Here is a 14,137-nt window from a genome sequence, read left to right on the forward strand (position 1 = left end):
AATGTTGAGGATTCCCTGGGTAACTCCCTTCTGTCTACACACCACTGTGCCACCAATACTGGTGGCTCTGCCCTGCAGGTAGGTCAGGGCATACCAGGGATGTTGTATCTGGGACATGACAGTAACATATTATTCCACGCGTGTGACTGTGTCAGACTGTTGCTTGACTACTTTATGGGACAGCTCTCCCAATTTTGGCACAAGCCTCATGTTTGGAAGAAAGTCTTTGCAGGGTCCCTAGTTCTGGGTGTGCTGTTGTCAGTTCTAGCATTGAGCCAATATTGGATATTTCATCCTGTAGTGTCCTTTATTTAGTTTTCTGTAGTGATTTTTGACATTTCAGATTTCTACTGACTTTAATTTTGCTAGGGTTTTTTAATATCAGATTTGGTCAAGTGCTACCTTGATGTCAGGGAAGTCACTGTCACCCCAGTTCTAAAATTCAATCTTCTGTCCATGTTTGGACTAAGGCTGTAATGGGGTCTGGAGACACATCCCTGGTGGAGTATAAACTTACCTCCTACTGGTCCTTCACCCCTTTGAGAATATTCCGGACCTTCTCTGAAATATCCTTGATCCTGAAGCATTCTGATGTCTTGCTGTCAGCCAGAGAAATGTCTGTCTGTGCCTCTGACTAGAGAGTTTCCTTTCACGATCGATCACTCAGAACCTGACCTACTCCTCATTACCTTAGAGCCAGTCTCGGTACCAGAAACCCGGCTGTCAGTGCTACATTCCCCTGATAGTCCATCACCCCTGACATTTTCTAAAACAGCATACTTGTTTGAGATGGGGATAGCCACAGGAGACTCCTGCATGACCTGCCTCCCTCTCCTACCTTTCCTGGGTGTAACCCATCTACCTGACTGTATCTACGGTTTGTCTACCTTCCTGCAACTGCCATCCATCACACCCCCAGCCCTTGTAGATTCCTCATTGCCTCTAACTGCCACTCCAACCAATCCATGCTATCCAATAGGATTCGCAACCAAACAACACTTAGAAGATCCCAAAACATTTTACATCCTATGACGAATATTTGAAGTCAATATGAACTTGAGGTGCTGACATGATGTAGGAAACACCACAGCTAATTTATACACAATAAGCTCCCACAAACAGCATGATGATAATAACCAAATAAGCTGCCCATTTTAATGATGTTAACTCTAGTTCTGAAAACGTGTCATACTGGACTCAAAACATTAACTCTGTTTCTCTATCCACAGATGCTGCCAGACCTGCTGAGTTTCTCCAGTGTTCCCTCTGTTTGTACCAAAAGTCTCATAACTGCACGAGGGCATGGAGCAGCCTTAACTGATGCCCGCTACAAAGAGATCTGAGTTGGCTGATGACATCATTCAGTCATGGCAGATTATTTTGATGCTGCAAAGGCAAACAGCCCCTGTTTAGTCAGAAAAGCAAATGCAGCTTCTTTGTTTGTTCTTTCTTGGCCGTTATCAACTGTTTAAATTCTGTATGACATTTGCAGCTCCCACATTCAAGAATGACAGCATTGCTGGGAAATATTCGCACTCATTCAGACACGATTCTAACACTGCATGATACAAATGAAAGTTAGCCTCTGAGGCTTCTTTTGTGATCAGGAAGCTAAGAGCTGCACAATGAGTTCTGCCATGCTACTATCAGTTTGAGAGGCATCCTGTTTCAGACCCTTTTCACCTATCTGTCAATGTTCAGCCTTCAGCATCTATAAATTCACAAACACTGCTGAATGAGTATGCAATGTTTAAGTACATTTGCTCTAACCTGTAAGTGACAAAGGCTGTGCAAGAAATTTACTCTCTCACCAGAACAATGTGCTTTGAGGCAGATTTTGGATGTTCATTGAGTGTTAGGCACCATCTATCCTTAAACAAGTCTGTCCTCCATTGTTAGACACATAGCTAGAATGAACCTTTGCCTCAGAGAAGTGGACAGTCATAAATGTTCATGTCCTCACGCATTCAAAGTGGCCATAGTGTGGAATACAAGTGTAGGTAAGGACGTATTTCATGGTGTTCACGTTAACTCTGCAATCAAAAATCTTTTCACCAAAGTGCTGCCTTTTGACTAGAAAGTAAGGGTTGAAGAATATCTAAAATCTGTTGCAATCCACAATGTTTCTTGGAGGTAAGTAATGTCCCATCACTAGAAAGGGGGCAAGAGACGAGGGGGAGTGGTGTTTTTGATTAGGGATAACACTACGGTTCTACCTAGGGAGGATATTCCTGGGAATATGTACAGGGAAAATATTTGGGTGGAACTGAGAAACAAGAAAGGGATGATCATCTTATTGGGATTGTACCATAGACCCTCCCAATAGTCAGCTGGAAATTGAGAAACAAATTTGTAAGGAAATCTCAGTTATCTGTAAGAATAATAAGGCGGTTATGATAGGGGATTTTAACTTTCCAAACATAGACTGGGACTGCCATATAGTGTTAAGGGCTTGGACGGAGAGGAATTTGTTAAGTGTGTACAAGAAAATTTTCTGATTCAGTATATGGATGTACCTACTAGAGAAGATGCAAAACCTGAACTACTTTTGGGAAATAAGGCAGGGCAGGTGAATGAAGTATAAGTGGGGGAGTCAGTTTGGGGTCAGTGATCATAATCCTATTAGTTTTAAAATAGTGATGGAAAAGGATAGACTAGATCTAAAAGTTAAACTTCTAAATTGGAGAAAGGCCAATATAGTATTAGGCAAGAAGTTGATTGGGGTCAGATGTTTCCACGTAATGGGAAGCCTTCAAAAATGAGAATGAGAGCCCAGGGACAGTGTGTTCCTGTTAGGGTGAAGGGCAAGGCTGGTAGGTGTAAGGAATGCTGGATGACTAGAGAAATTGAGGTTTTGGTCAAGAAAAAGGAGGAAGCATATGTCAGGTATAAACAGCAGAGATCGAGTGAATACTTAGAAGAGTATAAAGGCAGTAGGAGTATACTTAAGAGGGAAATCAGGAGGGCAAAAAGGGGACATTGGCAAATAAGGTTAAGGACAATCCAAAGGGATTTTATAAATACATTAAGGACAAAAGGGTAACTATGGAGAGAATAGAGCCCCTTAAAGATCAGCAAGGCTGCTTTTGTGTGGAACTGCAGGAGATGGGGGAGGTACTAAATGAGTATTTTGCATCAGTGTTTACTGTGGAGAGGGATATGGAAGATATATAATAGATACTAACATCTTGAAAAATGTCCATATTACAGAAGAGGTGCTGGGTGCCTTAAAACGCATAAAGCTGGATAAGTCCCCAGGAGCTAATCAGATGTATCCTAGAACTCTGTGGGATGCTACACAAGTGATTTCTGGGCCCTTTGCTGAGATATTTCCATCATTGAAACCACAGGTGAGGTGCTGGAAGACTGGTGTTTGGCTAACATTGTACCACTATCTAAGAAAGGTGGTAAGAAAAAGCCAGGGAACTATAGGCTGGTGAGCTTGACATCTGTGGTGGAGGGGAGTTGCTGGAGGGAATACTGAGGGACAGAGTTTACATGTATTTGGAAAGGCAAAGAATGATAGTCAACATGGCTTTGTGCATGGGAAATCGTGTCTCACTAATTTGATTGAGTTTTTTGAAGAAGTAACAAACAGGGTTGATGAGGGCAGAGCGGTGGATGTGAGCTATATGGACTTCAGTAAGGCATTTGACAAGGTTCCTCATGATAGACTGGTTAGCAAGGCTAAATCACATGGAATACCGGGAGAACTAGCCATTTGGGTATAGAACTGGCTCGAAGGTAGACGACAGAGGGTGGTGGTGGAGAGTTGCTTTTCAGACTGGAGGCCTGTGACCGGTGGTGTGCTACAAGGATCGGTGCTGGGTTCACTGCTTTTATCCATTTATATAAATGATTTGGATGTGAACATAGCAGGTATGGTTAGTAAGTTTGCAGATGACACCAAAGTTAGAGGTTTATGGACAGCGAAGAAGATTACCTCAGAATACAACGGGATGTTGATCAGATGGGCCAATGGACTGAAGAGTGGAGGTTGGAGTTTAATTTAGATAAATGCGACATGCTGCATTTTGGAAAGGCCAATCAGGGCAGGACTTACACACTTAATGGTAAGGTCCTGGGGAGTGTTACTGAACAAAGAGACCTTGGAGTGTAGCTTCATAGTTCCTTGAAAGTGGAGTTGCAGGGAGATAGGATAGCAAAGAAGGTGTTTGGTATATTTGTCTTTATTGGTCAGTGCATTGAGTATAGGAGTTGGGAGGTCATGTTGCAGCTGTACAGGACATTGGTTGGGCCACTTTTGGAATACTGTGTGCATTTCTGGTCTCCCTGCTATTAGGAAGGACGTCGTGAAACTTGAAAGGGTTCAGAAAAGATTTACAAGGATGTTGCCGGGTTTGGAGGGCTGGGGCTACAGGCAGAGGCTGACTAGGCTGGGGCTATTTTCCCCGGAGAGTCAGAGGCTGAGGGGTGACCTTATAGAGGTTTATAAAATCGTGAGGGGCAATGGATAGAGAAACAGACAAGGTCTTTTCCCCGAGGTGGGGAGTCAAAAACTAGAGGGCATAGGTTTAAGGTAAGAGGGGAAAGATATAAAAGGGACCTAATGGGCAACTTTTTCATGCAGAGAGTGGTGCGTCTATGGAAATGAGCTGCCAGAGGAATTGGTGGAGACTGGTACAATTACAACATTTGAAAGGCATCTGGATGGGTATATGGAGATAGCAAGTACTGCAGATGCTGGAGTCAGAGACAACAGTGTGGAGCTGGAGGAACACAGCAGGTCAGGCAGCATCAGTGGAACAGGAAAGTTGGTTTCAGGTTGGGACCCTTCTTCAGAAATGCGTATATGAATAGGAAGGGTTTAGAGGGATATAGGCCAAATGCTGGCAAATGGGACTGGATTTATCTAGGATATCTGGTCGGCATGGACGAGTTGGACCGAAGAGTCAGTTTCTGTGCTGGACATCTCTATAGCTCTGTGTCTCTAAGTTTGTAAAAGCTGCTGTTTAAAAGTACATCTTTTCACTTTGAAACCATTATAATTTTAAAAGTTTTATCATTTTTAAAGTATATCTGGACTTAAAATTTTAGCAATTATCCTTCAAAATTGTGCAGTGTCAGCACACTTGCAAATGGGAACTTGGGTTTTTACCAAAGTTGTGGATGTGACTCCATGTTGGATCATTTCATGAAACAATATTTGTGTTGGATAATTTCTCCACTGTAACTTTATGCTAGTGTTTACTTTCACTCAAGCAAAATCAGTCAAAGAATATGACATCTGACTCAGCCTGAAATAGCAGCATAGAAAATAGTTGCTTAAAATTGTTGTATAAGCATATAAAACTGAGGGCTGAAGCAGAACCCAGACTCCTTCAAACCTTGAAGTATCCGGTATAATCTGTCACTAACACCATGTCTATCATCGAAGAAATAATTATTTGATATGTCTGTGGCACTTCATGCAACTCCTGAGGCCAACAGAGCCATGGTCATTCTTATGAGACTTTACACTTGACCAAGGCAGGGCATTGTATGCAGTTTATGCCTTTCATATTCCTGAATTGATTCTAATGCAATTGCATCTATTTTAAAACAACAATATATCTTGTGGATTAACATTTTGTATGGTTTCTTATCAAGTAATTTTTGGAAGTCTAAGTAAGTGGCCCTGTGGCACAGTGATAACGTCCTTACATCTGAGCCAAAAGATTTACATTAAGTCCTACCTGCCCTGGAGCTGTGTTACAGCTTGTCCACACAGTTTGATTAAAATAACAATTACATCTACTGGTTCCCTTTATTTATCCAACTAGTTACATCCTCAATTTGTCAAACATGCTTTTCCTTTCATTAACTTTGTCTGATATAATTATGATTTGCTATGTGCATTGCTAAAACATTCCTAACAATAGATTGTATCATTTTCACGATGAATAAGGTAAATACTAACTGATTATTGCTACACAAATCTTGTCTGACCTGCTGAATATTTCTGGCATGTTCAGCTTTTATGTCAAATGTTGCTTCTTGGATATTTGGAACTTGGCATCTTTTTCCATCATGGCCTGATCAAAAGTATACTGAAACATTGGAAGCAAGGTTATGTGATTTATGTTAAATCCCTGCTGATCTCAAATTAAGTTTGATTCTAAAGAATTGAACCTAACCATATTTCCTGAATGAAAAAGAGTTATATGAAACTTCTGATCGTAAGTGGACTGTGGACTTATTGCAATTTAATTTCTATTGTTTGCCTTCTCTTACAGTGATGTGTAACCATAATATATCATTTCACATCTTGAAGACTGAAAGCAGTACGAGGAATAAGTACTGTTCCACAATATCGTAGCATTGATCAGATGTAGAGTCCTCTGGCAGGGCCTGTATTTATGGTAACAGAGTGGGAATTGATTAGACTAAGTGAATGTGAAATTCGAACAAAGAATCCTCAGTAATGTAATACAAGAACATTACATTCTGTGCCAATATGTCATCTTCCACAATAAGAATGTATCCTTTCCCATTTTGCTCTCCAGCTCATCTTCCTTTTCAATCCAGCCACAAATTATTTAGGGGGGAATTTTCCCAGAGATTTGAGACCAGATCGGGATCCCCAGTTCACTTGTTATGTAGCAGTGACTGTAGCACTGTTTTTTAATTTAAACAAGAATGGCACCAGAAGGACACTGTAGGCAGACTAGGTGCTGCAGCCTGTGTTGTGAGGCAGATCACTTCTACAAGAACTGCCCAAAACACTGCCTCAGTAACACAGAGGCATTATAAAGAAAATGAAAATGAGGGAGATGTGCATGGAAAAGTGAATATGGCCACCAGCAAGGAATCTTGCAACCCTGCTGCCAGCAAGTAGAAAAAGTCAAAGAAGGGCTCAGGAGGGAGCAGTGGATGGGAAAGAATGAGGCAGCCGACTGCCAAATAGCAGCAAAGTCCCCTGAACCTGCTCCACATCAGCAGGTTGAATCTGAGGAGGAGGAGGAAATATTAGCAGAATAACTATTGGGCTGCAGCTAGTGAAGACGTCCAAAAAGAAGATTCCAGGAAGGATACAAACCATGTCCCAGACCAAAAGTAAAAGGCCAGGCCTTTCTTATGGACAAGGGAGACACCTTCAGAAGGAGTGGCAAAGATTGGACAGGCTGGCGGAGGCCTGAGCGCCCAAACATTGCGAACAATGAAGAGGGCAGCATACATCAGTCACTAAGTGGGGGTACTTCACACCCTAGATCAAGAAACTGGGGGTAGCAACGCCCTCAAACTGGAACTGATGCTGGGAATGGCATGGTATTCTCCAATAGAGAACAGTTCACACCCTGTCCCTGGCATGAATCTCCCCAATGCTACATGGGTGAGTTAATTCTAAGGGGAACAGCACAGGATGTTTCATCAACCTATCACGAGTGAGGCAATTTATAATCACTGCAGGGATGAGGGGACCGACCCAAGGGCTGGAAATGTAAAGGACAAATGGCAATCAATAGTCTATGGGCCATCGACCTGGTTAGGAGGAAAGAGCACTTTGTCTGCCCTGGGTATTCTGCGCTACAGGGAGGCAACTTTGTCATCTCGGAGGTTATGGAGGGGGTAGGTTGGTGCCTCCTTATAGGAGATGTAATGTACAAAAATACTCCACTCCAACTAATTAACAAGTACACCCAGCCCAAAACAATGAATAGCTGGTTGTCCTTCAGCTCCCACTGCTGTTGGCAATGACCAGGCTGGTCATTTTGAACAGTGGTTTCAACCACATTATCAATGCAACTGGACGAGCTGTCACAGCCAATGGGAGACTGGATGCTTCAGTTGGAAATGGTAAAAGATGCCAAGTTATCACTGAAATCTTAGATGACAGTATGCAAGAGAACCATGATCAACCATTAACCCCAGATGATCTAAGGCCCTCAAGTCCTTTGAGAATAAAGAACTTACAGAAGTTACTGTGCAGTTGTTTTCATCTCTGTGAGGCCTTATCAGCCGGGACCTACTGGAAGTAGACAAGTGTATGTTTCTGGCCTAGAGCATGTCCAAATCCATGAGGAACAGCAACATCATCCTGCTCTATAAGCGAAAGGGGGAGAGGGAGGAAATTAGAAATTAGTGACACATCTCACTGCTGAAGGTAGATTACACATTTCTGCCGAAGATCATTACCAACCAAGTTGGGTCTGCTTTGGCGTTGGTGGTATACCATGACCAAACCTGTGCTATTCCAAAGCCTTGCTCTACTCAGGGATGTGCAAGATGGTGATGGTGGAGGGGGGTGTGGGTTTGGTGTCGTCATATTTGCCTCATCAGCCTGGACCAGGAGAAGGCATTTGACAGAGTATTGCATATCTAAACAATGGATGAGTTCTCCAGACTGGGGCTGAGAGAGGGAATCCACGATTGCTTACAACTGCTCTACACAAATATCAGGAGCACAGTTTCAATCAATGATTTGGAAACACAAAGCTATCCAATCTGGAGTTAGGCACAGTGGCCCTCTCTCTCAAGTCTTGTTCATTTGTTGTGTAGACCCTGTTGCTGAGATCACCAGGAAGGATGCGGACATAAGAGTCGGGACTATTGCAGATAGTGGAGGCACCCAAATCAAAGTCTCCCTATTGTGGACGACCACTATTTGAACAATTTGCTTTTACATTCTCTGTCTGTTTATAGTGACAGCTTTCTGGTTTCCTAACATCATGTTTATTCTCCATACTATCACTTCTGTTACCTGGAACAGCTTTTTTTAAGCCATACCACCTAAGTTTCCCTTTAGTTAGCTCATGCTTTCTGATTTCTTGCTCACTTTGAAGTTCTCTTTCTTTTTCCTTCATTACTAACTTCTGCCTCTCGAGTTCATGTTTAAACGTTTGCATTCCCACTTCAAGTTTTGTCAATTATATTTTACTTTTCGCTTTCAATCTACTTCATCTGCAATTGAATCTTAGACAACTTAAGCTGTGTTCCACTGGTTTAGACTCAGTTTCTTCCAATCTCAGACAATATGCTATTACATCAACTATCTTTGCTCCAGTGCCTGTTATTTCTAATTTCAACTTTTCTGCTAATATCATTAACATAGTCTTGGTTAAATTTTACAAATCACTCAGGGATAGATCTTCCTTTTCCATAAAAGAAATACCAAATGGCAGAGCCATTTTGCTTTTCAATGGATATAGTAAAATTCACCATTAAAATCTCATTCACTTCAACCTCAGCAATTCTTAGCACTTGTATTTGTCTGTTGATTTCAACTCATGTAAAAGCCTCCAAATTGTGTTATGATTCCATAGGGACCAGTAATTTACTTATTTAAAGAAGACAAACACCCTAGAGAACATATCAATCAGCAAATGTGGTCAAGACATATCCCATGGAATTCTCAGAAACCCACAGATACTAATAACACAGTTGGTTATCAAATCTCATCAAAACTTTTCAAAGGGTTCCACATTTTCTTTTTTTGAACACCCAGCTTTGGACTTTCATTTAAGTTGCTTTATCATGGACTGACTCAATGTTCATTTCCTGGTGGTTCACTTCCTTTTCTTAGGACTGCATTCCCCTGGACTCTGGAAAACTGCACTTCAACACCTACTCAAAGGCACAATGCCAGCTTTTCACAGACAGCAAGCTTCACTGAGCTATTCCTGCCCCTGGGTTTCTTTTTCCTGAGCTTAAATCTTGATCAGCTGCTCAAGCACTTGTGGACTTCTCAACCCCCAACTCTCGTCTGCACTGAAGTACGAATTTCTCACAGTCATCTTCAGAGAACCTCACAGCTTCCAGGATTTTCCTGAGCCCTAACTCCACCACTTAGTGACGCCTATTGGATCCTAGGTTATTGCTTGAGTCCTATCTGCACAGAGCTAACCAATGACTCTTGGGACTTCTTCCTGGCCCAGAACTACACAGGACCAGTCACCTTCTCAGCAGCATAACTCAATCACAGCATTTTTTTTGCACTGTGCCTATTTTGGGCTCTGTCTCATTTTATAGAACATAGAACATAGAACATAGAACATTACAGCGCAGTACAGGCCCTTCGGCCCTCAACGTTGCGCCGACCTGTGAAACCAATCTGAAGCCCATCTAACCTAAACTATTCCATTATCATCCATATGTTTATCCAATGACCATTTAAATGCCCTTAAAGTGGGCGAGTCTACTATTTTTGCAGGCAGGGCATTCCACGCCCTTACTACCCTCTGAGTAAAGAACCTACCTCTGACATCTGTCCTATATCTATCACCCCTCAATTTAAAGCTATGTCCCCTCATGCTAGCCATCACCATCCGAGGAAAAAGGCTCCCACTGTCCACCCTATCTAATCCTCTGATGATCTTGTATGTCTCTATCAAGTCACCTCTTAACCTTCTTCTCTCTAACGAAAACAGCCTCAAGACCCTCAGCCTTTCCTCATAAGACCTTCCCTCCATACCAGGCAACATCCTGGTAAATCTCCTCTGCACCCTTTCCAATGCTTCCACATCCTTCCTATAATGCGGTGACCAGAACTGTACGCAATACTCCAAGTGCGGCCGCACCAGAGTTTTGTACAGCTGCAACATGACCTCATGGCTCCGAAACTCAATCCCTCTACCAATAAAACCTAACATACCGTACGCCTTCTTAACAACGCTATCAACCTGGGTGGCAACTTTCAGTGATCTATGCACATGGACACCGAGATCTCTCTGCTCATCCACACTACCAAGAATCTTACCATTAGCCCAGTACTCTGTATTCCTGTTACTCCTTCCAAAGTGAATCACCTCACACTTTTCTGCATTAAACTCCATTTGCCACCTCTCAGCCCAGCTCTGCAGCTTATCTATGTCCCTCTGTAACCTGCAACATCCTTCCGCACTATCCACAACTCCACCGACTTTGGTGTCATCCGCAAATTTACTAACCCATCCTTCTACGCCCTCATCCAGGTCATTTATAAAAATGACAAACAGCAGTGGCCCCAAAACAGATCCTTGAGGTACACCACTAGTAACTGAACTCCAGGATGAACATTTCCCATCAACCACCACCCTCTGTCTTCTTACAGCTAGCCAATTTCTGATCCAAACCGCTAAATCACCCTCAATCCCATGCCTCCGTATTTTCTGCAATAACCTACCGTGGGGAACCTTATCAAACGCTTTACTGAAATCCAAATACACCACATCAACCGCTTTACCCTCATCCACCTGTTTGGTCACCTTCTCGAAGAACTCAATAAGGTTTGTGAGGCACGACCTACCCTTCACAAAACTGTGTTGACTATCCCTAATCAAATTATTCCTTTCTAGATGATTATAAATCCTATCTCTTATAATCCTTTCCAACACTTTACCCACAACCGAAGTAAGGCTCACTGGTCTATAATTACCAGGGTTGTCTCTACTCCCCTTCTTGAACAAGGGGACAACATTTGCTAGTCTCCAGTCTTCTGGCACTATTCCTGAAGACAATGACGACATAAAGATCAAAGCCAAAGGCTCTGCAATCTCCTCTCTAGCTTCCCAGAGAATCCTAGGATAAATCCCATCCGGCCCAGGGGACTTATCTATTTTCACACCTTCCAGAATTGCTAACACCTCCTCCTTATGAACCTCAACCCCGTCTAGTCTAATAGACTGTATCTCAGTATTCTCCTTGACTACATTGTCTTTTTCCTGCTTGAATACTGACGAAAAATATTCATTTAGCACCTCTCCTATCTCTTCGGACTCCACGCACAACTTCCCACTACTGTCCTTGACCGGCCCCAATCTTACTCTAGTCATTCTTTTATTCCTGACATACCTATAGAAAGCTTTAGGGTTTTCCTTGATCCTACCTGCTAAATACTTCTCATGTCCCGTCCTGGCTCTTCTTAGCTCTCTCTTTAGGTCCTTCCTGGCTAACTTGTAACTCTCAAGCGCCCTAACTGAGCCTTCATACCTCATCTCTACATAAGCCTCCTTCTTCCTCTTGACAAGAGATTCAACTTCTTTAGTAAACCACGGTTCCCTCGCTCGACCACTTCCTCCCTGCCTGACAGGTACATACTTCTCAAGGACACGCAGTAGCTATTCCTTGAACAAGCTCCACATTTCAATTGTGCCCAGCCCCTGCAGTTTCCTTCTCCATCCTATGCATCCTAAATCTTGCCTCATCGCCTCGTAATTGCCTTTCCCCCAGCTATAACTCTTGCCCTGCGGTATATACCGATCCCTTTCCGTCGCTAAAGTAAACGTAACTGAATTGTGGTCACTATCACCAAAGTGCTCACCTACCTCCAAATCTAACACCTGGCCTGGTTCATTACCCAGTACCAAATCCAATGTGGCCTCGCCTCTTGTTGGCCTATCTACATACTGTGTCAGGAAACCCTCCTGCACACATTGGACAAAAACTGACCCATCTGAAGTACTCGAACTATAGCGTTTCCAGTCAATATTTGGAAAGTTAAAGTCCCCCATAACAACTACCCTGTTACTTTCGCTCCTATCCAGAATCATCTTTGCAATCTTTTCCTCTACATCTGTGGAACTTTTTGGAGGCCTATAGAAAACTCCCAACAGGGTGACCTCTCCTTTCCTGGTTCTAACCTCAGCCCATACTACCTCAGTAGACGAGTTGTCATCAAATGTCCTTTCTGCCACCGTAATACTGTCCTTGACTAACAATGCCACACCTCCCCCTCTTTTACCACCTTCCCTGATCTTACTGAAACATCTAAACCCCGGAACCTGCAACAACCATTCCTGTCCCTGCTCTATCCATGTCTCTGAAATGGCCACAACATCGAAGTCCCAGGTACCAACCCATGCTGCAAGTTCACCCACCTTATTCCGGATGCTCCTGGCATTGACGTAGACACACTTCAAACCACCTTCCTGCCTGCCGGTACACTCCTGCAACCTTGAAACCTTATTTATGACCTCACTACTCTCAACCTCATTTATGACCTCACTACTCTCAACCTCCCTGTCTCTCTCTCTCTCTCTGTCTCTCTTACACACACTATCTCACTCTCCAACTACCTGTAACCCTTGGGCTTTTCTTCATTGCCCCTTGAACTGTTTTGAGTGACCTATTGAAAGCCTTGCAACAAGCCCCACCCTTGTTTTGAGACAGATTGAATTTAACAGCCATTGGAACTAAAATGTAGGAATTCCTTAGAACTATCTGTTCTGTGGATATTATAATGTTCACAGCTTGCTGGCTTGCACAAAACAAATAGCATAACATAAAAGGAGCATTTTATCACAATATGTGAAATCAGATTCTGGTACTGTAGTTGGATAATGAAACAAGTTTGAACAAGGATTCCTTTCATTAAAGAAATCAGCAAGAAAAGGGGCAACAAAGGATGAGAGAGGAAGAGAAAAATACCATAAACAATATACATTGCGAATTTATAGCCTGCTTTTAACCCGTAGCACTGGAATAATTATTTGATTTCAACTTTGAAAAGAATTCCATGGTTCTTGCCAATAAGAATACTTGAGTCAGTTTCAGCTATTAGAGCTCCAGTGCAGTATTGGAGAAGATTGATCTGTACAAAGACGTTGTATTATGGATTGTAGAAACTGAAACTGCGACATCAATTGTAGAGATCTCCCACACCGGCCCACTGTTTTGATAAAGAGATTTATTGAAACAAAATAAAACAATCACTTAAAGTCGGTGTACAAGAAAACTTATTGTTGTCACCATGCTCTAAGCACTGTTTAAGTGGGACATAATGTGACGATCAACATGCCCATGATAAGCAGCAATATAATGACAAAGTTAGGATGAATTTAAAATATTATTTTTCAAGAATAAAAGTGAGATAAGTTTAAATTAGTATGAAGACAATTTGAATCAAATTAGCTTTGATCTTAAATCAAAAAATGATAATCGTTTGTCATGATCTACTGGGTAAAGGACATAAAATTGTACTCCCATGCTCTGCTGATGTTGTTGCAGGTCCCATGCAAAGCAAATGAAAATCTGGAATTTTTATCTGTACATTGGTTAGAGCAGCAGGCCATTTCCTGCTCAATATTTTTGTATGGTTGTAACCAAACAGTTAAACTATCTAGTGCATCACAAATTATTCAATTCCCCAGCTCACCTGGGCAGATATATATCTGGCAATGGTTCTGAAACTTTTCATCTTGCAGATCTTTTAGGCCGTGTG

This window comes from Rhincodon typus, chromosome 8, assembly GCF_021869965.1.
Source record: "Rhincodon typus isolate 14 chromosome 8, sRhiTyp1.1, whole genome shotgun sequence".
NCBI classification, from domain to species: domain Eukaryota; kingdom Metazoa; phylum Chordata; class Chondrichthyes; order Orectolobiformes; family Rhincodontidae; genus Rhincodon; species Rhincodon typus.